A 24141-nucleotide genomic window follows, 5' to 3' on the forward strand; every position below is an offset into this window, starting at 1 on the left:
CCACTTGGCAGATGCCTGGAGAAGGGAATGGCTACCCACTCCAGTATTCTTATCTGGAGAATGCCATGGACAGAGGAGCCTGGAGGGCTACAGTCCACAGAGTCACAAAGAGTTGGACACTACTGAGCATCTAACACTTTCACTTTCTTTTTCATGCCACTCGGCTTATAGGATCTTAGTTCCCCAACCAGGGATTGAACCAGAGCCTCAACAGTGAAAGCAGAGTCCTAACCGCTGGACCACCAGGGAATTCCGTACGGCAATATTTCTTATATTGAAAGTTCTCAATAAATGAGCTGTTCAAATTTTTAAGGTGGGCACAGCTGAGGAGCTCTCAGGATTGAGGGCCCAGCAATGCCCACAAAGGCCCCAGCACTGCCAACAGGAAAGCAGGAGGAGATGGTTTAACTGGTGTAAGTTGCCTGTGGGTTTTGGTCAGTGGAGTGGGTTGAATAGTGTTTTCCCTCAAAATTCATACTGTCTGGACCCTCAGAATGTGATCTTATTTGAAAATAGAGTCTTTGCAGATACAATTAGTTAGGTATCTCATGATGAAATCATCCTAGATTTAAGAAAGAAAGAAAGTGAAGTCACTCAGTCACGTCTGACTCTTTGCGACCCCATGGACTGTAGCCTACCAGGCTCCTCTGTCCATGGTATCTTTCCAGGCAAGAGTACTGGAGTGGGGTGCCATTCCCTTCTCCAGGGGGATATTCCTGACCCAGGAATCGAACCTAGGTCTCCCGCATTGTAGGCAGATGCTTTACCGTCTGAGCCACCAGGGAAGTCCTAGATTTAGGAAGGACACTAAATCCAGTGACTGGTGTCCTATGAGAGAGAAGAGAGGACACAGAGAGGTGGAGGGAAGGAAGCCACGTGGAGACAGAGGCAGAGGTCAGCGTTGTGCTGGTACAACCGAGGAAAGCCTGGAGCCACACGAAGAAGGAAGAGGCGAGAAAGCTTCCTCCCCTAGAACCTCCGGCGGGAGTATGACCCTGTTGACACCTGGATTTAGCACTTCCAGACTGTGTGAGAATTAAAATGTTTATTGTTGTAAGCCACCCAGTTTGTGGTATTTTGTTTGACAGCCCTAGGAAACAAGTACAGTCAGTCTCTGCTTCTCCACTGGAGCATTCCGGCTTTGTCTTACATTTGCTGTAACATTGGACCCATGATCATCTAAACAGCAGATGCTAATGCGTTAAATGAACACCCGGTACCTGAGAAGGGATTTGAGGAAGCAGGGGACAACCTCCCATGTGAAAGTCGCTCAGCTGTGTCTGACTCTGAGACCCCAGGGACTACACAGTCTATGGAATTCTCCAGGCCAGAACACTGGAGGTGATAAGGCAATGGCAACCCACTCCAGTACTCTTGCCTGGAAAATTCCATGGACGGAGGAGCCTGGTAGGCTGCAGTCTATGGGTCGCGAAGAGTCGGACACGACTGAGCGGCTTCACTTTCACTTTCATTCATTGGAGAAGGAAATGGCAACCCACTCTAGTGTTCTTGCCGAGAGAATCCCAGGGACAGCGGAGCCTGGTGGGCTGCCGTCTATGGGGTCGCATAGAGTCGGACACAACTGAAGCGACTTAGCAGCAGCAGTAGCAGCCTTTCCCTTCTCCAGGGTGTCTTCCCAACCGAGGGATCGAACCCACGTCTCCTGCATTGCAGGCGGATTCTTTACCAACTGAGCACAAGGGAAACCTCCCACGACACTCAAACAAACACTGCCTACGGAATTAGGAGCAAATTTCTTAGCGTGTCCTTCACTACTTGCATGATCCAACACAGACCAATAATCTTTCCAGGGTTGGTTCAGTAGGAATATGGCTCATCCCACATCCAGCTGCCTTGAACTGTTCAGCTACCATGAACGTATCCTTGTCCTTTCCTCTATCATCGATCCAAATCCTACACATCCTCAAGTGTTAGGTTATTAGCCACCTCCTCCAGGAAGCACACCTTAGTTCATTCTGTATTGGTAAGGATGATTTTGATAGGAAGTTCAAGAGACCCAAGTCAAATTGATGTCAGCAAGAAGAGGAATTTATTGTCTCCTCTGACGAAAACATCCAAAATAAAAATGGTGTTAAGTAAGGGATATTATGATGATTCGGGGACTTGTTTCTCTCCCTTCACTCAACGTCTGCCTTCAACGTCATCTGAAGGCTGACTCACCTGATAGGTACAAATAGCTTTCAGCTGTTTTGGAAGGAAGAGGACCCAGCTTCTTCCTTCCTAGTCAACAAAAAAGATGCACCATTTCTAGCCGAAAGCTTGAGCTTCACTCTGATTGGTCCACCTTAGAGCACATCATTATCCCGAGCCAATCACTGTGCCCAGGAAAATGGAGTGCGCTGATTGGCCAAGCTGGTCCTGCATTGGAAGGCTGAAGCTGGGAGCAAGCATTTACTTGCCTGGAACCACGTGTCTCCCGAAAGAGCAGGAAGAGTGGGTGCTGGGAGACGTTCCAGTGCCCATCACGTGCACCCCCTCTTCTCTAAGTGCCTAATACATTCGTCAGTAGTCCTGTTAAGGCACTAATCGTCCTTTTCACATATTTTATTCCACTCTCTGTTCCCCCCAGAAAACTCCTTGAGACCAGGGACTGTGTCTTCCTTATCTAATTCATGCATTGGAGAAGGAAATGGCAAGCCACCCCAGTGTTCTTGCCTGGAGAATCCCAGGGACGGGGGAGCCTGGTGGGCTGCCGTCTATGGGGTAGCACAGAGTCGGGCACGCCTGAAGGGACTTAGCAGCAGCAGCACCATCTATTTAGATCTCAAGTTTGCCCATTCACATGGTTGGTGCCCAATAAAGTTTTGTTGAAGTGAATTACATTTTGAAAAAGAAAAATTTTTCGGAGTTGTTTTCATACTTTCAGATTCCCAAAGGATCCTGTTACGTTGTTTTCCGCAGATTGATTAATCCCTTTTTCAGAAAGCAAGTCTAATGGCAGCCACGTTAAAAGCTCTCACGTGCTGTAACCTGATACATTTAGAACATTTTAGTCATTTTAAAAACTGAAGTCGGATGTCCACTGCATTTTTTGTGTGTGAATGTGTGGAATAGTTATAAATAGACATGGAAAAACATCAGGGTTGTGTGAAATCAGTGGTGGTGGTGGGGAAGCCCTGGATTCGGACCCCCAAATATAGCCTGCTGACAATTTGCCACATGCATTTTTTTTTCCCACTTAGTTCATCATTTCAAACATTCTGAGCAACCATCCTCAATATTTGTTCAACAGTATATTTTTTTCCACTTTGTCTTTTGGCCAAATGTGTGACTTTTTCTTTAAAAAAGGATGAGAATCTCATGTGCAGATAAATATATACCCTGGCATTTGGCTATAATAGGGTTCTCTACAGAGGATCCTGTCTCCTGTCCATGGGATTGGTTTAAACCTGGAAGTCTCTAGAAGGCCTCCGCCTCATACTCCTGCCCCCATAGTTGCTCCTGAAGAGAGGTCTCAGGGAGTGGACCACAGTGCTTTCTGTTAAATAGAACCAGAGAGAGAAGAATTGCTCTTGAGGAGTCTCTCGACAGAGATGAACTCCAGGGCTCCTTCCTTTCTGAGCTGCCTGGTGACTGCCTCAGAATGTCACCTACGCTTCTCTTTCTCTCTCCCTTGCCAAAGCCCACCCAGCTTTTCAAGGCCAGCCTCACTGCTGGATTACAGTTAATGGTCATGTCTGACTATAGTCAATTCAGATATTTCCCAATGTGAGGTTGGTCCGTGTCCAAAAGGTTCACTGGACCGCAGAGTTTGAGATCAAAAAACACTTTCCCATGGGTTGTTGTTTTCTAGTCGCTTAGTCGTGTCTGACTCCTTGCGACCCCGTGGACTGTAGCCCGTCAGGCTCCTCTGTCTATGGGATTCTCCAGGCAAAAATACTGGGGTGGGTTGCCATTTCCTTCTCCAGGGCATCTTCCAGACCCAGGGATCGAACCCAGGTCTCCTGCATTGGTAGGTGAGTTCTTTACCACTGAGCAACCTGGGAAGCACCAAGAGGACTGTGTAATTAATGAGGGTTTAGATTTCTAGGATAGACCATAGAAGCCCATGGAGCCCAGATGTGCCAGTGATATCATGTGTGAAACTTTGGGGTCAGCTTTGCAGAGGAAACAGATGGCTGATTCACTGTTGTTTTTTTCTGTAGCTTCAGGGATAGTGACTTCTGATTTCGAACAATGTGGGGCAGAGATCTCTGGATCACACAGAGGCCACTGATTAAGCTTGCTAACCCTAGTGTCCCTCCCTTGTCAGCCTGGTGGAAGGGGGGAGCTGGAAAGACAGGACAGTGGGAAGACTTGATGGATGAAGAGGCTGGACAGGGGCAGCAGGAGAAGCCCTCAGGGATGTGCTGCTGTTATGAAATGGGCACAGAAAACCAGCCCCGTGCCCAGTAGGGCAATCCTAGCCCACCTGGTCATGCATCCTCCAGTAGCTATTTACTTTCTGCCAGGAGCATGGAGTGGCCTGAGTCCACACCAGCTATCACTGAGTCAGACCCCACCCACTCTCTGCTCCCTGGAGAGGGACCCTGGTGCTCACGTGGCTTCAGTCATGGCCCCAGGCTCTGCTCTCAGCAGACACAGCCTAGAGGCTGCAAGGGCCAGGTGGGTCTGCTGGGGAGAGAGAGCTCCAAGGGGCTGCAGCGCAGCCTTGGGCCCTCTGTGGACATTTGTCAAAATGTGGTGGCAACAGCTCTGTGAATTGTGTGTCTCTGGTCACAAAGTCTCATCTTTCAGTAGCACAGAACTTTGCGACAAAGGACATCAGCCTTGCCGGAGACTGAAGACTCAGTCACTGCTCCAGTGCTGGAGAGGCGAGAGAGGGATTAGAGGAGTTCTCTGGGCAGGAACAAGGTTACTATTATTGTTATGGTGGCGCTAGTGGTAAAGAACTCGCCTGCCAGTGCAGAAGACCTAAGAGATGTGGGCTCCATCCCCAGGTCGGGAAGATCCCCTGGAGGAGGAAATGGCAACCCACTCCAGTATTCTTGCCTGGAGAATCCCATGGACAGAGGACACTGGCGGTCCACAGCCCATGGGGTCACAAAGAGTCGGACATGACTGAAGCAACGTAGCATACATGTTACCTTTACTAAATCTAGTAATAGAGTTACTATCATATTTTTTCCCAGAGTATGTTCACCTATATTGACTAATTTAATTCTTACACTATCCTTCTGAAGTAGGAGCTGGCTATTATACTTCCATTTAACAGATGGAGAAACTGAGGCTCGGAAAGGATTGCAGGCGCCATAGGATCACACAGGAGATCAGACATATTTCTTAGACTAAAAGGGATGGAATTGTAGGGATAATAATAACAGCCATATCATCTTGGCTCCCAGCAGGAAACAGATGGCATGCTTCAAAGAGGTGATTCACGGGAGTGTAATAAAGGGACTGTTTACAAAGGTATAAGCAGAGTCATCGAAACCAGGATGGACAAATGAAGATCCTGGGCCAGCAAGAGCAGGAAAGCCCCTGCCACCCATGGGCCTGGAGGGACAGAGGGAGGCATTACCGGATCTCAGTGAGAGCTGTGCCTGCAGGAGCGTCGCCAAGCCTGAGAAATGAACACCCCATCGCTCTGTCCTCTTAGCCCCTCCCATTTCCTGTGGGTGTCTCCCGTGGGCCAAACCCAACTGGAAGCCAGAGAGCAACTACACCCAGGGATGCAGTACATGAGTCCAGCTTCCCGCAACCGACAGCCGGTGTCCACACGCTTGTGTGGGTACAGATACAGCGCTGTCTCCTGGAAGAGAAGGGGGCAGGCAGTGGGCAGGGGCCAGGAGCAACTTCTGCCACACAATGCATTCTCCTCGAAACTCCGAGGAGTCTGAGAATTCTAAATTTGAACCTGGCCTTGCAGGTTATCATGGATCTTCCCTGGTGGCTCAGATAGTAAAGAATCTGCCTGCAATGCAGGACACCTGGATTTGATCCCTGGGTCAGGAAAATCCCCTGGAGAAGGAAATGGCAACCCATTCCAGTAGTCTTGCCTGGGGGAAATCCCACGGACTTAGGAGCCTGGAGGGCTACAGTCCACAGGGTCTCAAAGAGTCGGATGCGACTGAGCGACTAACTTTTGAAGGCTATCAAGGTAGTAGGATGGAAGACAAGCCACTCTGTTGGCTTGATTGATAATTTTCAAGTATTTATTTTAAACACAAGAATGTGGACTTGTCCTGGGCTGCAGAAATGTGAGGAGTGGGCCAAGAGACACATTTTGTTTGGGTTCGTGGATATATTAACATGTTTTGAAAACACGCCCTTTCTGGGGAAGAGTGGCTCCCAGGCATCCTCTGAGGGTCTCCTGTGTGAATCCCACCGACAAGGTTGTAAAGCTAAAAGCTGTACTGTGGAATGAACACATGCTGGCTGCAAGAATGTGGGGCTGCGGAGAAGCAACAAGTCGGAATAAGTCCAAGGGAAACTCTTCCAATCATGGATAGGTAAGATGGCAAGCGGAGAATTTTCTCCTCATTGACGTCTACTCAAAACTATCAATAATAAAAAACAAACTTGGATCCGCTGTGCTATGGAACTGACAGATTTGATTTTATCATCTCTCTATGGAAAATGTTATTATAAAATACGAAGAGGCGATCAAAGCATATGCAGCCCAAAAAACTAGGAATAAGTAGTATCGAAGCAGATAAGTTAATTAATAAAATATGTTATTGTTCTGGATTTGTGATGTTTGTAGTATTGGGGTTTTTTTTTTTTTTTTTTTTTTGTCATTTGTTGCAACTTCTTTCTCCTAAGTAAACATTTCCTTTCACATTCAATTTGGTGTTTGTAAATTTGCCTTCTTCTTTTTAAAAAGGCCTCTCCCAACTGAATCAGTTGCAGGCCCCACAAAACCTGGACCCACTCCTGAATGAATATTAAGATCATGAGCCCGCGTTTCATTTCATCCCATCTGTGGGGTGGGCAGGATTGCCCCTGTTTTACAGCAAAGAAGACGCAAGGCCAAGGACAAAGTTGCTTACTCATCCTGCCTCTGAAGGCCTTTCTCTCTGGATTCTGGGATCTTCAGTCTCCTTGGCTCTGCCTGTTTGTTGATTTCTCCGACTGTTTCTACCACCCAATTTCCATGGGGAGAGGCAGAGGGAGACTAAATTAGAAGACAAGGCCTCTCGGAATCACCGTCTGTTTGGAGGGTTCTGCGTGTCCCTGCGACCGAGGGCGGGGAGCTGGGTGCAGCAGCAACTGGACCAAACAAACAGCTTGAGTGGAGGATGAAACACCCCAGACCAGGGCCCCGGGACCTCAGTTAACTGCTGGTGTGGCTTAACTCTGACATCGCAGAGGCACGGAGGAGGCTGGTGGAGGATCTCCTGTCCATGCTTCCTCCTTTCCTGAAACCATCCGGCCCTGCACAGAGAGGTCCTTGCTGAGGGCCTGCCTTAGGTGCAGGCTGCTCACTAAAACACCTGATTTCTCATTCATCTCTGGCTATGGACCCCTGGACACTCTTTTGGACAATCAGGGTTGTTGAGCGTTACCAAAGCATTGCGTCTTAGAGCAGAAAGAAACTGCAAGGCACAGATTGTGGTGACTCTTGGCCCCAGTCTGAAGGAATGGAGAATCAATGAGGAAAATAGACTGGCTTTTACCAAAAGCTATTTATTTTTACTTTTTTAGCCCTGCAGCTCTCAGGTTCTTAGTTCCCTGACTGGAGATTGAACCCGTACTCCCTCTAAGGGAAGGGCTAGGTTCTAAATACTGGACCGCCAAGGAATTCCTCCCAAAGCTAAGTATATCCAAGTGAAACACTGTCTTTTGGCTTAGATTGGGTCCTTTTTCCTTTCTTTCTTTCTTTTTACTTCATTTGTTGTTAAAATCTGTATGAAATGATGGCGATCGTGATAATATTTGCTAGCATTTCTTGAGTGTTGCCATTGTGCTGGGTTTTGTGCTAAAAGCTCCAGGCAGTTTATCTCATTTATCACAAGGACCTTAAGAGATAGATGCTATTATATTTTTATTCCGTACATATTTTTATATAACTTTAAATCAATTTTTGCCATTTAAAAAATTTTAAAAAGCATTTCAAAGTATTTTTCCATCCTTTATTTTTCATTATCCTTGATTTCCTATGACCAAATGTTTATTTATTGAAGTTGGGTTGATTTACAATGTTGTGTAAATTTCTGTTGTACAACAAAGTGATTCAGTTATAAAATATCCATTCTTTTTTTAATATTCTTTCCCATTATGATTTATCCTAGGGTATTGAATATAGTTCTCTGTGCTATACGGTAGGACCCAGTTGTCTATCCATTCTGTATATAAAAGAATGGACTTATATTTGCCAGCCCCAACCTCCTACTCCATCCCTCTCCCAACCCCCTCCTCCTTGGCAACCACAAATCTGTTCTCTATGTCCATGAGTCAGTTTCTGTTTCGTAGGTAGGTTCTGTTGTGTCATATTTTAGATTCCACATATAAGTGGTATCATATGGTATTTGTCTTTCTCTGTTTGACTTACTTAGTATGATAATCTCTAGGTTCATCCATGTTGCTGCAAATGGCATTATTTCATTCCTTTTTATGGCTGAGCAGTATTCCATTGTACACAATACCACGTTTTCTTTATCCATTCATCTGTCAGTGGACCTTTAGGCTGTTTCCATGTCTTGGTGTTGTAAATAGTGCTGCTGTGAACAGAGGCAAGGGGATGGTGCTGCGTGTATCTTTTTGAATTAGAGTTTTGTCTGGATGTGTGCCCAGGAGTGGGATTTCTGGGTCATATGGTAATCCCCTTTTTAGTTTTCTGTGGAACCTCCATACTGTTCTTCATAGAGGCTGCACCAGCTTACATTCCCACCAACAGTGTAGGAGAGTTCCCTTCTCTCCTTTCCAACATTTATTATTTGACGAGTTTTTAATGATGGACGTTCTGAGGTCAGACCATGTGATCTGACCATGTGACCTCAATGCGGACCATGTGAGGTCACCCTCATTGGAGCTTTGATTTGCATTTCTCTAATAATTAGTAGTATTGGGCAGATAGGTGCTGTTATTAATCCAATTATACCCCCAAAGAAACTGAGACGTGGAGATCAAGTCGGCACATGTCCTGCAGGAGGATGTCCTGGGGTTGGGACCTGAGCTTGGTGCTCTGGTTTCATCACACGCACTTCATCATCACACCATCTTTCCTCTGGAGATGAAATAGAGTTTTTAAATGTTCATGAATCCACCTGCAATGCAAGAGACCCAGGAGACATGCATTTGATCCCTAGGTCTGGAATATCCCCGGGGTCAGGAAGATCCCCTAGAGGAGGGCATGGCAACCCACTCCAATATTCTTGCCTGGAGAATCCCATGGACATAGGAGCCTGGCAGGCTGCAGTTCATGGGGTCGCAATGAGTCAGACACGACTGAAGCAACTGAGCATGTCCTTATCTTGCAAAACACAAGTCTGGCAGACTAGGTTGGAGCCTCATGTTTTTAAACAACTTGCAATGATCGGGAAATCTGCACGTGTGAGAGATACCGTGCTCGCCCATACACTTTGTTTGACAGGTACGAGGGAAACACAGTTGAGTTACCCAATGTCACCCCGCAGGTTGGAAACAAAATTAGACAAAGAGAAGACCTGGCTGGACAGGTTTTCAACATTTGTGAGACACAAAAAGTTGGGAATTTCCTTTGAACTGGACGATGGCTGACTAAAGGCAAGGCAGTCTCTAGAAATAAATTCAGAAGACTATTCTTGTAACCTGTGCTCCCCAGGGACATCCTGGCTTTGACACTGTATCTCTGTGCAGCTCCAAGAATGCTTCCACATTCCTCAGTTCCCAGCTCGGGTTCCTACTGACGCGGCCTTGCTGGCAACAAAGAAGTGTCTGGAGGCATGCTGTCCCCACTCCCTTGTCAGGGACCTCCTCCCACTCTAGGAGCAGCTGTCTCCATGGTGAAGGTGAGAGAAAGAGAGAGCTTAGAAGGTTTCCCTGGCAACAGCAAGGGAGAGCTCGTTTCCTTGGTGATGATGAAGCAGGTGAAGCAGTCAGGCTCAGCGTATACATCCCCTTGCTAGCTCCCACCCTGCACGGGTCACACCCCGGGCTTCCTGGATTAGGGCCTTGCAGGGCAATTATGACAATCTGATAAACGGTAGATTGTCCAGGTCAGGCTCTGGTTCCTGGAAAACTTGGTTTGGGACCACAAATTATTTCATCCTCTAAGCTCTCAGTGGCCACATCTGTAAAATGGGGCTAATAATAGGACCAGCTTTCTTTGGGTTGCGAGGAAATAAACCAAAGTGCCAGTAAAATTTAACCATTATTTTTACATAGCAACTAATGATTGCCACACACCAATAACCATAATTATTACAATGCAGAGAAGGAGGCAAGTTGGATTTAACGAGGGCATTTTAAAGCTGAGGAGGCTGGAGCTCAGGGAGGAAGAGGGACTCTGCCTGAGTGCCAGTGTGGTTAAGAGTGAAAAGACCGCTCTTTGGGCTCTAAACCAATGTCATTTCCACTCCCCACCCCATCATATACAGGGGACACACTGACCCCTAGTTTGGCCTGCCCACCTCCTCTGCCTCAGTCAGAGACCCTGAAATCGAAGCATCCAGGCCCTCTTCCTTACCCGGGTCCCTCATGGTTTGCACCATAGGTCTGGACCGAGTCAACACAAGCATCTGGATGATTGTCAAAGCAATTAATAAGCACAAAACAGGAATAGTAAATTAATTTAGTGAAGTCTTCCCATCCCATAAATTACTGGGAATCAGTCTAGACTAAAGTCTGGACTGCTGATGACTGACGGAATGTTTCAGTGTTTCTTTGAATGGTTTTGGCAAAGCATAGCCCTTAATGGCATTCCTGAATCATACAATGCATGAATTATTAAGGTTTTACTTGTGTAATCTATTAGTTATTTAGACGGTGATACATTGTTCTGGGAAGACTACTGGCTTTAGAATGAACCAGATTTGGAATCAAATTCTAAATTATATTTTTTAAAAAAGAAAGTGAAAAGACCAAAGAAAATAGAAATTCTAAATTTTACTAGTTACTACCCATGTGCTTTTGGAAGACTTAATTAACTTTCTGAAACATCAGTTTCCTGTTTTTTTTTTTAATGGGCATATAGTAATGTCTCCTGATTAAGTTGTTGTGAAATTTACAGATAATATCCATATAACACCTGGTATATAGCAGTCAGGCTTCCCTGGTGGTAAAGAATCCACCTGCCAATGTGAGATCCAGATTTGATCCCTGGATTGGGAAGATACCTTGGAGAAGGAAATGGCAACCCATTCCAGTATTCTTGCCTGGGAAACCCCATGGACAGAGAGGAGCCTGCTGGGCTACAGCCCATGGGGTCGCAAAGAGTCAGAAACAACTTAGCCACTGAACAACAACATATAATGGTCACTCAACTCCTGATAACCTTTCTTTCTTCCTTCCTTTTTTTTCTTCTATTAAAGAATAGTTGTTCATTTGACAATATTGTATACTTGTTAAATGGCAATGTCGTGTTCATTTCTGCTGTACAGCAAAGTGAGTGATTCAGTTATATATACATGTGAGTTATATATATATATGTTTTATATATATTTACCACCAGGGAAGAACTGATGCAAAGAGCTGACTCATTTGAAAAGATCCTGATTCTGGGAAAGATTGAGGGCAGGAGAAGGGGATGACAGAGGATGAGATGGTTGGATGGCATCACTGACTCAATGGACATGAGTTTGGGTAAACTCCGGGAGTTGGTGATGGACAGGGAGGCCTGGCATGCTGAGATTCATGGGGTCGCAAAGAGTCAGACACGACTGAGCGACTGAACTGAACTGATATATATATATATATAAAAACAGCAAAGTGATTCAGTTATATATACATACAAATAAGCTTTACTGGTGGCTCAGATGGTAAGGAATCTGCCTGCAATGCAGGAGATTTGGTTCGATCCCTGGGTTGGAAAGATCTGCTGGAGAAGGAAATGGCAACCCATTCCAGTATTCTTGCCTGGAGAACTCCATGGACAGAGGAGCCTGGCAGGCTACAGTCCATGGGTTGCAAAGAATCGGACACAACTGAGTGACTGACATATGTATTCTTTTTTATTTCTTTCACCATATGGTTTATCACAGGATATTGAATATAGTTCCTTGTGCTATACAATATCCATTGTCTATATATACTAGTTTGCATCTGAGAGCCTTTCTTACTGAACAGAAAGCCCCACTATATTTCAGTTTGTTGTATTTTCACCTCTCTTGTTAGTCCTCTGTTAGGCTACATGCTCGTGAAGGCAAGACTGTGCCTTAGAGGGTTCTCCATCAAGATGAGATCAGGATGAGATCAGTTTGCTTGGTTTCCTCAGATGCAATACAGGAGGAATAATAGGGCTTAATGAATTTAGCCAGAAGCTTAACCATCATTACCCAGGTCCAATAGCGAAGTGAACTGCCTATTTAGTCACAGCGCAATCTCCAAAGCTGGTTAGGGGCGCCAACTTTTGGGCTGTCAATCCTGTCCACAGGGGTAGGTTACTACAGTATTTGGTTTGGACTACACAATCCTCCTTGGTGTCCTTGCCTAATTGCATCAGGAGTTAATATCGGACCAAAACCTTCATATAAAATTGTATCTCCCAGGAATTTAGGATTGAGTCCAAGAGAGTTCAATTAGCATCTTGGTATTAATATCTTGATGTGGTTAAATAGAAATCCCGGAATGGACAGTTGGCAATTTGCCATCATGAGACACTTAATCAGAATGCACACACGTTAACACACATGCAGAAGCACACGTGTACACACATGTCCACACACTGATGCACAGATGCAGAATTCGGGGACACAGTAGTCGTGCCCCTGATCCCTGTCTGGGTCCTGGCTGTGTTTCTGACCTTAGGTTTGGTGTTTGGTTTCGGTTGTTATCATTGCTAAACTAGGTCATCATTTCTGCTTCTCAGAACCCGAGAATCCTAAGCAATCCCGTTCAGCAAGGACAGACTGCTCGGAAGGCAGGGCACGTGCGGTGATACCCTGACGGGTCCAGTTAACCCAGGTCCACTCCTCAGAACTGAATTTAAATTCCCACCTGCTCGGCAAATGGGTCATAAACTTTTCTCATCTCGATCCCCCTCAAGGCAGAAAGACACCAGTTTTTAAGAGCCTCAGCAGTTGGCTTCCCTTCGTTATTGTCTTTCCCAGATGCCAGATAAGCTTGCTCCCGTCTGGGGGCAGAAGAGACTTGGAAAGATGAGGTGCAGCCACCGGCCAGTGCCCAGGCGAGGTCTGCTAGCTGAATTCATCCCTGTGGAGGTGGTAAGTGATGCTGTCCTCCGTGCCAGAAGCAGTCTAGTGACAGCCCCCAGAGCCCACGAGGTTGCCCCAGAGAGTGAATTCAGAAGCACCTGAGAGAATCCCAAGGTGGGAAGCCAGGGCCACACGAAAGGTTATGTGGTTGTGTAGTGTGGAGAAGACGAGGCTCCGGGATGGGGGCCTCAGGGTGGGTCCCCAGGAAAGCAGACTCCGCAGAGTGTGCAGAGGGGATGTTTGTTGGGAGGTGTCATGGGACCATCCCCTGAGGAGGGGAGAGGTAGGAAGCCAGGCTGGGCAGGGGGAGAAAGTGAGGCCCGACCACCACCCTGTCAGCCCCACAGGGAACATGGGAGGCAGGGTGGCCTTCACAGTCGTTTCCTGTGGGACTGAGCTGACCCAGCCCTTCTACTTTCTCCCGTTGAGTGTGGCCACCACGGAAAGGGTATGACCTTGGACTAACCAGCTGTGCAGCTGAGGTGAACACAGCACCCCCAGCAGCTGGGGAAACAGCTCCTGTGGTACAAGGCTCTAGGTAGCACATCAGGCATCTGCCACAGGGACACCCACTGCAGAGGGCAGACCAGGAGCCAATCAGAGGAAGCGCCTGGAAGCAAGATTCTAGAGCAACATCCTGTGCTGGGGGCTCAGCTGCTCATCCTCTGAACCCGTATTTATGAAACACCAGGGGGCTCTGAGCCCATATTTATGAAGCACCTACATGTGCAGCCCCGGTCCTCACAGAGCACAGCCTAGCAATGCCAACAGAGACACAGCATCTTCCCTTGTGACAGGCACTAGCCAAGAGCTGCATGGGAGCTCAAGGTTTAACTGAACCAAGAAATAAAATTCTAACAAGTAGAACTGTCTCTAAGATTGGCTAGGCAGCGATGAAACAGGGAAAAGAAAAAACAGACGCTGACCTGGGAGGCAGAGAACCTGGATCCAGGGAAATCCTTGATGGTCCCGGGGTTAGGACTTGGTGCTTTCAGGGTGGGGCCTGGGTTCGAACTCTGAGCGGGGAACTAGGATCCTGCAAGCTGAGTGGCACGTATTTGAACCCAGCCTCTGATGGCTGTGTGAGCTTGGTGAAGTCTCTAAGCCTCTCTGAGCTAAATCGGAAAATAGCAATCATAGCACCGGCTTTAGAGGGCTGATGCGACATTAAAAAGCTGACAGATGTGGCTGGCACTACCCATGACAAACAGCCAGGATGCAGAGAAGTTTAGCTGGCTGGCCTTCTTGCTCCGATAACCACTTAGCCATGATGAATATTGTAAAAGTTATTGTTCCAACCAGAAGGGCCATAAACTGTTTTTTATAACCTAATGAAGGCCAGATGCCAGGCAGAGAACCAGAGAACCAACGTTCAGTCCTGAAACCCTTGGAACACCCCAGTCGCTCACTGTCTGATGATTTCCATTCCCCATGTTCCAGGGACAGGAAAGATTTATATACGTTATCTGGGGCTCTGGTTCAAGTCTGGCCAAGCTCTATTGGGACTTAGTCATTCTGACACTGGCCAGACAGCATCCCTGTGAACACGAAATCGGGTAAGCAGCTACTATAAGTAATTCCGACACACACACAGAGAAAGTCTTACAACAGATTTTCACAGATAACCATCTGTAAACCAGCAGAGGCTCAAAAAAACAAACAAACAAACAAAAAAACACAACTCTTCTTGAGGATGAGACAGAACCATCGACAGCCCAGATAATTAGGAGAATTGAAATCATCTTTGCCACCCAAGCTTGCAGAGAGTGGGAGGCAGCAGAATATTTTTATTCCTGATGACCTAAAATACAATGTCATAAACAGAACAGTTGGAAGATCCTAGGACTAAACAGCCTTATTTTTCCCTCATTTTTTTCTTGTGGTGAAATTTACATAACATAAAATTTACCATCTTAACTGCTTTTAAGTGTACAGTTCAGTGGTTTTGAATACATGGATAATATTGTGCTATCATCACCACCATCCATCTCCAGAACTCTTTTCATCTTACCAAGCTAAAACTCTACATACATTAAACAACTCTCCATTCTCTCCTTCCCCTCAGCCCCTGGAAAGTACCATTTAACAGCCTTATTTTACAGCTGTTAAAATAAGGAAAACAAGGCCCAGAGAGGGTCAGCAACTTTTCAAAGACACACAGGCCATCTGTGGCTGCTTGAGGACTCAACCCAGATTCTGGGAGTCCCGGTTCGTATTTGTTGTTGGTGGTCAGCTGCCCAGTCGTGTCTGATTCTTTGTGACCCCATGGATCGCAGCTTGCCAGGCTTCTCTGTCCTCCACTGTCTCCCAGAGTTTGCTCAGATTCATGTCCATTGAGTTGGTGATGCCATCTGACTATCTCATCCTCTGCCTCCCCCGTCGAGGTTTGTCACAGCTTTCCTTCTAAGTAGCAAGCATCTTTTAATTCTCTTAGTTCATACTGTGCGCGTGTGTGCTGTGTTGCTTCAGTCATGTCCATCCGACTCTTTGTGTCCCTATGGACTACAGCCCACCGGGCTCCTCTGTCCATGAGATTCTCCAGGCAAGAATACTGGAGTGGGTTGCCATGCCCTGCTCCAGGGGATCTTTCTGACCCAAGGATCAAACCCTTGTGTGTTGTGTCTCCTGCATTGGCAGGTGGGTTCTTTACCACTAGTGCCACCTGGGAAGCCCCGGGGAAGAGAGATGGGGATGAAAAATCAACAGCAAGAACCAGAATGGAAGCTGCCTTAGTTTCTTACAGCTGCTATGACAAAGTAACACACACTGATGGACTTAGAGAACACAAATGTATTGGCTCACAGTTCCGGAGGCTGGAAGTCTAAAATCATTGTATTTGCCAGGCCGGTTCCTTTTCAGAGCTGTGAGGGAGCATCTATTCCAGCTATTTGAGCTCCATCCTCAGTTTACAGGCAGCAATCTTCATCTCCATCTGGTAGCCACCTTGTGAGTCTGCTCCCCAATTTCCCCCTTTCATAAGGACACTGGGCAATTTGGGTTAAGGGCCACTCAACGCCAGTATGACCTCATCCTAGTTAATTACAACTGCAATGACCCTATTTCCAAATTCACATTCTGAGATGCTAGGGTATTAAGACTTCAGCACATGAATTGTGGGGGGGGGGGGGGGGCACATAATTCAACTCATAGCAGAGGCCCTCTCCTTTATGAGCTGATCTAGAGAGACCAATAGACCCACAAGCTGATGGACTCAGACTCTCATATATTTGGCAACAGAACTCATGACATCGTGAATCAACAAGAAAAGTATGGTCTAGTCAATAAATAACCTGAGTAACTAAGCAATTTCACTCCTAGGCATGCACACAAATCTAGTTAGTAAATGTGACACAGAGTTTTATATGAATGTATTCATTGCAGCATTGTTTATAGTGCCCCAAAAATCTATCCCCAGGAGAATGAGTATGTGGGTGGTTGTAATGAGCTGATTCGTGCCCCTCAAAGTTCATGTGTTAACATCTTCACCTAGCACCCCAGAATGTGCCTGTATTTGGAGATAGTCCTTAAAGAAGTAATTAATTTAAAATGAGATCATGAGAGTGGCCCTAGTCCAGTGTGACTGGTGTCCTTATAAGAAGGGAAAGTTTGGACCAATAAAGGGACACCAGGTGTGTGCATAAGCAGAAAAAAAGAGGACACAGGGAGGGGACAGCCATCCACAAACCAAGGAGAGGAGCCTCGGAAGAAACTGACCCTGTCAACATCTTGACCTTGGACTCAGCCTCCAGAACTGTGAGAGAAAAAGTGTCTGTGGTCTGAGCTGCCCAGTCTGCAGTGCTTTGTTATGGAAGCCCCAGCAAGCTCATACAGTGGTATAAGTATTAAAACATGACTAGTAGTGATGAACACCAAATTCACGATGGTGGTTGCCCCTGTGAGAAGGGAAGCAGGATGTGAGAGGGAGGGGTACTCAGGAAGCTTGGACTATCTCTAACCATTTTACAAACTGAATAATTCACTTACAGTGTTGTGTTAGCTTCAGGTCCATATTTTATGTATAATATTAAACATGTTACTATATTAACATGTTTATTAATATTAACATGTTACTATATTAACATGTTTATAATATTAAACATGTTACTATATTAACATGTTTATCTTTCATATTCTTTTCCATTACAGTTAACACAATATATTGACTGTAGTTCCCTGTGGTATACAACAGGTCCGTGCTGTTTATCTATTTTACATATAGTAGTGTGTATCAGTTAATCCCAAACTTCTAGTTTATTCCCTCCCCCGAATCCCTTTCGGTAACCATAAGTTTATTTTCTATGTCCGTGAGCCTATTTCTGTTTTGTAAATAAGTGCATTTGTATCATTTTTAAGATTCTGCACTCAAGTTATATCATATGATGTGCGTCTTTCTTTGTCTGATTTCCTTCACTTGGTATGACAATCCCTAGATCCATCTATGTTGCTGCAGATGGCACTTTTTCATTGTTTTTTATGGCTGAGCAATACTCCATTGTATATATATATCTTTATCCACTCATCTGTTGATGGACATCTAGGTTGTTCCCATGTCCTGACTATCGTAAATAGTGCTGCTATGAACATTGGGATGCATGTATCTGTTAGAATTAGAGTTTTCTCTGGATAAATGCCCAGAAGTGGAATTGCAGGATTATTTGGTAGTTCTATGTTTACCTTGTTGAGGAACCTCCATACTGTTCTCACCATAGTGGCTACACCAGTTTACATTCCCACCAACAGTGTTGAAGGATTCCTTTTTCTCCTATCTCCAGCACTTATTATTTGTAGACTTTTTAAAGATGGCCATTCTGATTGGTGTGAGGTGACTGCAATATTTTATTCTTTAAGCTGCATGGTGGGTGCCTGGATGTTGTTATAGCATTCTAATTTAATTTATTTAATTTAGTGTTATATTATTTTAATTTAAATCCACAAGAATAGCAAGTGTGACAGATGGCTGAGTACTCCCTCATTTCAGAGCAGCCTAGCACACAGAGGACTCCGTGTGTGGCCCCAGGGGAGCCTCTTTTCTCTGACCTCAGTTTCTCTACCTGTAAAATTAGAAGAATGAATTAATACAGTGCTTTCCAAAGTGTGTTCCACAAGATCCTAATTCCATGAGGTTTTAAATATATATTCTATATCACATAAGGGTTACCTGGTCAAATAATTTTAGGAAGGGTTACCAAAGTGTCTACCTACTCCAGTATTCTTGCCTGGAGAATTCCTGGACAGAAAACCCTGGTGGGCTACAGTCCATGGAGTCACAAAGAATCAGATGACTGAGTAACGTTTTTCAACCAAATGTATAATCACATTATTTTATTGCAGAAATTTCAATGCTTTTTAATCATGAATAGCCAACATGCGCTATGCATACCACAAAGTACCACACTCTTTTCAAAGACTAATGATCAACTGCTTTTCTGTTCATTCACCCAAGAACTGATGTCCCCAATGGGTTCTGAAGGAACATCAGTCATTTTTTTCATGAGTTATTTTGTGTAAATAAACACATTTGAGAAGTTTAAATGATACCATGACAGACCCATAGCTGTCTTGTGCATAACAGACCCTGTTGAGTATGGTCTGGGGCCTCCTTATGTACAGAAGAGACTTTCCTGAAAATATGTTTGCTATGATGAGTAGAAAAATATTTATTTTTAAAACACTAAGCTAAAAAATGAATCAAATGCAAACTAAACCATCTCAAATTAACTGTGAGTTTAACTGTACATTTAAAAAGAAGTCCATCAAGGTTTTCTTTTTAAATTTTTACTGTGTTACACACACATAAAAGGGCACAAGATAAATGTATGGGTTGGGCAATATCCATCACTCGGGTCAAGAAATGGGACGTGGCCAGAACCTTGATGGGTCCTTGCAGTAGAGCCATGCTGAGGGCTCTGCTATGGTTCTGGAATGTACAGACAGGGCAACGTTTTCATCTGGTTCTTCCTGTACTTCTAAGACCACAGGTACATCAAAGGCAGAAGTACCTTCCTTGAATTATGATGCTCCCTGTGACCTCTGCCTTCTTGGAAATGGCCTGTGAGCATCATCTGTTTGAACAGCATCCATGAGTCTTGTGTGACCATGGTGGAAGCCATGGTCCAGTCCAAAGCCCAGTGTCTCTTTCACAGGAACACTCAGAGGAAGTTTTAGCAGGAGCTTCATTCCGGGAAAACATTGGGTTCTTGCAAACCAATTTGTATGCATTCTTTTGTCAGAAAAAGAAAACTGTGTAACTCATAACATCCTCCCTTCATTTTAGCTGCCAGGAAATTTAGGCCCAAACTCCAGACCTCCTTATAGTAATCAGCTTTTTTATTATTGTCGTTTAGTTGCTAAGTCTTGTCCGACACCTTGTGACCCCATGGACTGTAGCCCGCCAGACTCCTCTCCCTGGGGGATTTCCCAGGCAAGCATACTGAAGTAGGTTGCCATTTCCTACTTCAAGGGATATTCTTGACCCAGGGATGGAACCCACACCACCTGCATTGGCAGGCAGATTGTTTCCCGCTGAGCCACCAGAGAAGCCCCCATCAGTGTTTAGGACTGCTGATTTTAGGATTGTTGGTGTCAGCGCCAGGAGACTGCTTAGAGAGCATGTGGTATCATGCATACAAATGGGGAGGTCAACGTCCCCACGATGTCACTGAGCTTCTCTCAGGTGACCAGTCCCCCTGCTCCCCTGATAGAGTTTATTCCTAAGTATGTCACTTTGCATCATTAATCCTGGGGAGCTCCTTTGAATCTGACTGGAAGTACAGAGCTTGGGGTTGTCAGAACTGAACCAAACGAGCACAAAGGTGGTCTTCCCCACCCAAAATATGGCTGAGCTTTAAAGCAATTTCAATTTCATGCCTCCCCTGACAATTTGACAATTTATTTTCTAATCCCTGCTTCCCAACTACTAGTCTTAGGAGCAAGGGTCAGGGCATAAATTTTTTTTTCAATCTAAAGCTCAATAAGAACAACAAGGATGATGTAGCGAGTTCTTCAAGAAGCTAAACTCATTCATTTCTTTCTCTTTTTTTATTTTTAAAATATATTTTATTTGGCTTCCCTGGTGGCTCAGTGGTAGAGAAGCCACCTGCCAATGCAGGAGGTACAGGTTCAATCCCTGGTCAGGGAAGATCCCACATGCTGCGGGGAGCTAAGCCCGTGTGCCATAACTATTGAGCCTGTGCACTAGAGCCCGGGAGCCACAACTGAGCTGCAACAGAGTTTATGCTGCAACTACCGAAGCCCACACACCCTAGAGCCTGTGCTCTGCAACAAGAGAAGCGACTGCAATGAGAAGCCCCTGCTTGCTGCAATGAGAGAAAAGCCTGTGCAGCAACAAAGACCCAGCACAGCTAAAAAAAAATCAAAAATTTAAAAATGCCTTTTATTTTATGAAATGGTGGCTCTGGAAATTGTTTCCTTGCTCTTTTAGGGCAAAATGAAATGTTGTCAACCCCACATCAGTTCCCTCCTCCTCCATTTTTTAAAAATAATTTTTTGTGATGTGTAAAATTCACAAGTCTGTGAGCCCTTGTTCTAACAGCCCCTGACCAGCTGGACTGCCCACACATGTCTGGAGAGAAGCCAAGACCTCAAGGCCCGGTGTGAACGCCTCTTTCCGTTTCACCGAGAGGTCTTCCCACTAAACCCTTCATTGTTACTCTTGCTGCACTGGGTTACTGTCCACTCCTGTGACGCTCGTAGCCTTGGGACACCTCTTGGCCTTCAAGATGGAGTTCCTCCTGCCCAGAATATCCTTTTTCCCTCCACCTCCCAGGCCCAGCTTCACGAGATCCCTTGGCGCTGTTAAAAAAGCTATAAATGTTTGCAACCCGGGTGGAGAGTGAGGTGACCCCACAGCCTCTGGGGAGCTTTCCTCCCATGGAACCTTTCCAGAAGCTCCTGCTGGATGTCCAGCCTCTTTGCCCCCAGCACACGGCATTTTGTGCTCACCTTGTGCACAGCTGTGTCAGGGTCACACATGTGCTGTGAAGATCTGTGTACTCGAGGGCAGGGACCCTGTCTTACTCTTCTGTATATTCCCTGTGGGCCAGGTCAGTCTCTCGGGCACAGTACACACCCATTGCATGTTTATGGGACAAAAGGCTGAGTGACTTGATGAGCCCAGCCCTGGAAGGAGGCACAGGGCAGGATGTGGATGGGTGACCTGCCTCTCTGGCCTTTCTGCCCAGGCTCAGCGAGGAGAGACAGTACAACAGGCACCTGTGGGTGAGAGGGAACCGGCAACAAAAGCAGGCAAGAACCACATCCTTCCCTGCCTGGGTAAGGAGCCTAATAAAAATGGATGATCATTTATAGAAGTCTGATCTGAGCCAAGCACCTTTGATATAGTATCTCATTTGTTCCCCATTTCAACCAATTAAAGTTAGAAATCTGGGACTCAGAAAGATAAAATAACTTGTCCAGAGTTGTGCTGTTAATGAGTGGCTTAATTAGGGGGAGTGGAGAAGGAAATGGCAAGCCATTCCAGTATTCTTACCTGGAAAATCCCATGGACTGAGAAGCCTAGTGGGCTACGGTCCATGGGGTCGCAAAGAGTTGGACACGACTGAGCAACTTCACTTTAATTAAGGGGAGGGGGCTATAGACTGAAGTTTGTGTCACCTCCCGGCCCCTCGCCCCCTGAAAAATGCATATGTTAAAAATCCAGCTCCCAGTGTGCTGGTACTTGGAGGTGTAGCCTTTGGGAGGTGATGACGTCATGAGGGTGGAACTCCCAGGAATGGGATTAGTGCCTAATTCAGAGACCCCAGACAGCTCTCTCACCCTTCTGCAATGTCAGGACACAGCAAGATGTTAGCTTTCTGGACTTTCTGGGTGGGGCAGTGAATAAGAATCTGCCCACCAATGCAGGGGACACAGGTTCCATCCTTGGTCCGGGAAGATCCCATGTGCCAGGAAGCAACTTAGCCTGCATGCCACGATGACAGAGCCCACATGCTGCAACTGCCAAAGCCCGAGTGCCTAGAGCCTATGCTCTGCAATAAGAGAAGCCACCACAGTGAGAAGCCCACTCACCACAGTGAAGGGTAGCCCCCAAGTGCCACAGCGAGAGAAAAGCCCTTGCAGCAACGAAGATGCAGTGAATAATAAATCGTTGTTATTCAGTTGTTCAGTTGCTTCTGACTCTTTGCAACCCCATGGACCGCAGCATGCCAGGCCTCCCTGTCCCTCACCATGTCCCAGAGCTTGCTCAAACTCGTGTCCACTAAAAAAAGAAAAAGAAAAGGTAGTCTTCTTCTAAAAACCAGGAAGCAAATATGCCAGTGCTTTGATCTCAGACTCCTCAGCTTTCAGAACCATAACAAATAGATGTTTGTTGTTTAAATGTCTCAGCCTATGATATTTTTGTTATTGCAGCCCAGACACACTAAGACACAGAGACTCAATCTGACTGATGTTAAAAGCTGTTCTCATTCCCCCTTTTGCAGGGGAGGAGCTAGCCTGGGATGGTACAGCACCCACGCCTAGGAAACACAGGCCCCACCCGCCTTCTCCCTCCTCAGAACGGGACCACTTGGAGGAAGGGACTTTTTATCACAGCAGACAATGTCGCCGTGTGCTGCTGTAATAAACACAGTTATTTTGGACACCCCAAGTCTTAGAAAAGTAAAGGGAGGAAGAGAAGCTTAGTTAAGCCTGGGTTTATTTTTGTGAATAGGAGAGTGACAGCCGTAGAAATATTACAGAGAGTTCAGAGAGCCTCAGAAAGGGAAATACTTGTGCTTTATCACTCGACCCATAAACTCCAGCAGAGTGCTAATCTTTGATGGATTCTGTCTGCTTAAAAGGCAAACTAAAAGTGTTGTGGGGTGGGGAGCATGTCCACACGTGACACATGAAATGCACCACCGCTGAGCTGAAGCCCAAGCCTGCAGAAGCCCTTTTTGGGTGGCTTCATACATGGAGCGCGGTTAAAGGAGTCACCCACGTCTGTGGCCCAGCAGCAGAGGAGGGGGACGTACCGTTCTCCAGAAAAGTGGGTAGCCCGGATCTTCATAACCGCAAAGTGAGTTTGGCTTTCAGCAGACCCAGGTTCCTACCTTATGAAGCTTTCTCATCTCCTTAAATGTTCCTTTCTTAATAATTCAAAAAGTGAAAAAAGTCACTCAGTCGTGTCTGACTCTTTGCAACCCCATGGACTGTAGGCCTTCAGGCTCCCCTGTCCATAGAATTTTCCAGGCAAGAATACTGGAGTGGGTGGCCATTTCCTTCTCTAAGGGATTTCTGGACCCAGGGATTGAACCTGTATCTCCTGCACTGCAGGCAGATTCATTGCCTGCTGAGCTATCAGGGAAGTCCCAAAGCATGGGCAATAATCATGCATATTAATATTACTAAGTAAATATTACTGAGCATCTACTGGGGAAGCCTGGGGTAGAAGTCAACCTCGCAGGTCAGAGGGCCCTTTGCTGCTCTCCTCTGACATTGGTTTCGGATGGGTCATGCTAGTCTACCCAGGAGCCCTCCTTTTCATCAAATACCAGGTGGAAAGGGCCTTACTCCCCACCTCAGTTTCCCGGGTCACTCTTGGAATAGTCTCGCCCCTGTAGGTGCCCTGCAGACTAGCTGGTGGGCTGGCTTTGCCAAGTTAGAGTTCTGCTGTGGTTCACCGTCTAAGCGAGGCCACTCAGGACCTGTCCTGCCCTGCCCTCTTGTCTTTGTCTTTCCAGATAGCAGCTGGGAGGATTTTCCATTTAAAAAAAAATTATTTCGCAGTTCTAATAGGTCATTATGTTACATAAATTTAAGCCCTAATAGAACATTCTGTTACAAGAAGATAGAGGGATATTTC

The 24141-nt window shown here is 46.0% G+C and overlaps 1 long non-coding RNA gene across 1 annotated transcript in view; it reads left to right on the forward strand.

The window, feature by feature from the left end:
• The window catches only part of LOC139185829 (uncharacterized), a 45908-nt gene that overhangs the window by 16235 nt on the left and 5532 nt on the right, over positions 1-24141 (forward strand). The window contains exon 2 of the long non-coding RNA XR_011569397.1: positions 13212-13325. This is a non-coding gene — a long non-coding RNA (uncharacterized lncRNA). The remainder of the gene's footprint in view (positions 1-13211; positions 13326-24141) is intronic.

Source organism: Bos indicus, chromosome 11 (genome assembly GCF_029378745.1).
Source record: "Bos indicus isolate NIAB-ARS_2022 breed Sahiwal x Tharparkar chromosome 11, NIAB-ARS_B.indTharparkar_mat_pri_1.0, whole genome shotgun sequence".
In the NCBI taxonomy this organism is placed as follows: Eukaryota; Metazoa; Chordata; class Mammalia; order Artiodactyla; family Bovidae; genus Bos; species Bos indicus.